Source organism: Lissotriton helveticus, chromosome 2_1 (assembly GCF_964261635.1).
Source record: "Lissotriton helveticus chromosome 2_1, aLisHel1.1, whole genome shotgun sequence".
Lineage (NCBI taxonomy): Eukaryota > Metazoa > Chordata > Amphibia > Caudata > Salamandridae > Lissotriton > Lissotriton helveticus.
In genome coordinates, this window is record NC_136059.1 from 87,929,835 (window position 1) to 87,933,511 (window position 3,677).

Here is a 3,677-nt window from a genome sequence, read left to right on the forward strand (position 1 = left end):
TACTGAAGCCTCTCCTGCGCGCTGTTACTGAACTCTCTAATTCAACTAAATTACACGCGCCTGCTAGCATCAACCAGGGCTCTAGCCGGGCTCAGGCGGCGGATCAGTGCACTAATTACACGCGCCTGATAACATCAACCAGGGCTGCAGCTGGGCCTCAAGCGGGGAAACACGCAAATGAGCGTGTCTGCGGGGACAATTACTGCAGCCTCTCCTACTCGCTGTCACTCAACTCTCTCATTAAACGGATTTGCCCACGGCTGATAACTCTCTCATTCAACGACATTACACGCGCCTGCTAACATCAACCAGGGCTTTAGCCGTGCTCAGGCGGCGGATCACTACACCAATTACACGCGCCTGCTAACATCAACCAGGGCTGCAGCTGGGCATTCTACGTCCCTATTCTAATGAAACAAAAACTTTTGTCTACCGCGAGATTTTAAAATAAATTGCCCTTGCCAAATACACACATTACACACATTCTATTTCATACCCGGACAACGTCGGGACGGGCTGCTAGTCATACATAAAGGCAATGGAACATTTAGATTTTAAGAAAAAAGGCAAAATTACAGATGGGCACGGCGCCCACTGAAAAAACAATGCGTCCGGACAGTGGCACGGAGCTAGCAATGGGTGTCAACCCAAGCCGGAAGTGCAATCAAGGTAAACTTGGTGCTTGATGTCACACCCTATGCACTTTTGTACTCACAATGGCACAAATGCATCTAACTTTCCTAGGTGTGTTCTTTTGTTTTAGGTCCCTGTGGATTAATAAACTCCTATATTTGTTTTAAACAACAAAGGGGCCTATTATGATCTTGGGTGGATTGCCACCGCCTGACCGGCGGTGGTGATCCGCCCGGCTGGGCGGAAAAGGCCCACAATATGGTGGCATTGCATTGCAGGCACCGCCATCCATATTAGGATGGGTGCATGGGGCATGCCTTTCCATGGCAGAGACTGCGCCATGGAAAGGCATGCGGAGAATGCCTTTGGGGGCCCATTGCGGGCCCCAGGGGGTGGGGGGTAGAAGCCGGTACTTGGAGAGTACTTGGTACCCCCCTTCATTGGCATACACAAGGTGGCAGGCACCACGTGGTGCCTGTCACGTTGTGCATGCCAATGCACAACATGCATATTTTGCATTGCAGTGGGTGCTGCTGACAGCACCGCACGCCGCAATGCATAATATGCAGGATGCGACCGCCAGGGTGGTGGGCACATCCTAATTGGCATAGCCGGACTGCCACACCTCTGGCAGTCGATCCCATTTACCGTGGTGGGCATACAAAGTCCGCCCGCCATCGTAATGGGCCTCTAAGTGTTGTAGAAATTTGCAAAAATGAATGAAACATTGCTGGCTCTACATCCACCAATCTGCCTCCCTGTCTTTTTGCTTTTCTATCCAATCTCGCTCTCTGTCTGCTTATCTGACAGATAAAGAAATATTGAGACATGATACATATTAGGAAACAATATGGGAGGGATACATAATATGTAACCATATGGGAGGGATACATAATAGGTGACCATATTGAAGGGAAGATAGGAGGGAGAGAAGAAGGAAGGAAGGAAGGTGGGAAGGAAGGAAGGAAGGAAGGAGGGAGGGAAGGAAGGAAGGAAGTAGGAAGGAAGGAAGGAAGGAAGGAAGGAAGGAAGGAAGTAAGGAAGCAAGCTAGAAGAAGCATTTATATTGAGGAAGGAAGCTTTTATAATTAAGTGTGTGTGGTTGTGTACGGGTTTCTATAGACCAAGCATACAGATACACGATTATTGGTCCTTACATCCATATGTGACACTGCTGTGAAAAGCTGCATTGCCCTTCCCTCTCCAGACAAAGATCCCACAGGCTGGAATGCCCGGGATCCTTCTTCGGCTGGCACAGCCGCCTGCAACCCATGCAGCATTCTCAGCAATAACCTTGAACTAAGCGTGCCACACGTTGGGCCAAGAAACGCAGAGCCAGCAGCTTTCGGTGGTGGCTCCCTGAGTGCCCCCCCCCCTCTCCTTCGTCATAAAGCAGGGAAGGGGCTCATTAAATGCTCCCGACCCCTCTGCCCTGAGGCCCTGCCCTGTATTTTCTGAGCATGTGGGGGTTAATCTCGACAGCTAAACAATTAGCGGACTCTTTATCCAGTTTGCAGTGAGTGCCCCTCACTTTTAGAGAAATCAATGTTAGTAGGCCGCCCCTTGAGCGACCAGCAACTGAAGTTCACGCGGCACCCATATATGTTGTGTACCAGTCCAACCAAAATACATTTTCTGACTCACAGGTTTCTTGAAATCTCAGTATATCATGTTCCCTCACTAAGCCGAGCCACATTGGGTCATCACACTTGTTCTTAAGGCTGGCTAAATTCCAACTTAAAATATTCAAAAATGTTGCCCCTCTTTCTACAGCCCTTATAGGGGTGCTCAGGCTAGGAATAGTCTGATTCGGGTGGGTCTGGGCCAGTGTAGACGTGTGACTGGATAGTCAAGCATTGGCATCCAACTGGCTGAAAGAGGTAAATCTATTAGCCAATTCTAATGAGTTCCCCGGTGGTCTAAGACCTGGGACAGTCCCAAGAGTTAACAGACTTGTAGATTGTGGGTTTGGGATCTGATTAGGCAAGTGATTTTGTCTTAACAAGCGCGTAATGTCCTTTCCCTATATGTGTTCTTTCTGTATGATGACCACGCAGAGATGTAGAATTCTCAGCTAGGTTTCTCACAGGTGGGTGGTGAAAAAAACACAGGGGAAGCATTCTAATCACTCCCATCCCAAGATTACCAGGCTCTTTAAACAATAGATAAGCTATGTTAGCCTGATTAAAGTTGACAACAACACAATTGCCATCAACCGTCTTTACACCCTGTCCGACCAACCCCACTGGCCTAGCCATAATAATATGTGATGCTGCATTAAGCCCACCATCTGACAACCTTGAGCACCAGAATTTAACTTTGCGAATCAGTTCATCCAGGGTCTTGTGTATATTATCTTTCAGAAAAGAGACCCCTACTAACACAGCTGACGGGGGGTAGCCTACGGAGGTAAGTGGAGCCTGCATTTGTTTCCCTGTACACGTGGGGACTGATTGTACCGCGCTCTACAGGCAGAAGTTGCTAGCTGTTCACTGTGGTTGGGACCCCGTAAGGCTTGACTGGGCACTCAGATCTGACTTATCATTATTGGCAGCTAAGTTACTGAGATCGGATATGGGGATCCCATGGTGATGGGCAGTGTATTTAACCCCATTGGACGGTCCTGCGGGTGTATGACCTATACCAACTTGGGCATTGAGAGCCACCTTGCTTGGACTGATATCCTTATTCATGCCATCAATATAATCCCTCATATTGCTTGAATGCAAATCTATGGAGGAAAGTTTAGTTAATATAACCTCAAGTGCATTTTTATTACAGTTAGTTAAGTCCTCTTTGAGTGTCCCGAGGAAAGTCGCCAGATGAGTTTGAATGGAGTTTTCCACAAAAGTAGCGCAATGGACTTTGGCCCAGTCTTCCGTCCCCAATGGTCCTCTACTCCCCGCCCCAAGCAGAGTCAATAGAATTTGTCCCCAATTTCAAACCCTTTCTGTGTTTCCTCTTGTTTATAGCTCCCATTGTGGCAGCTCCCCCCAACCTTCTGCCACAGTCTGCCACGGGATACTGGGCAGTGGACAGAATAT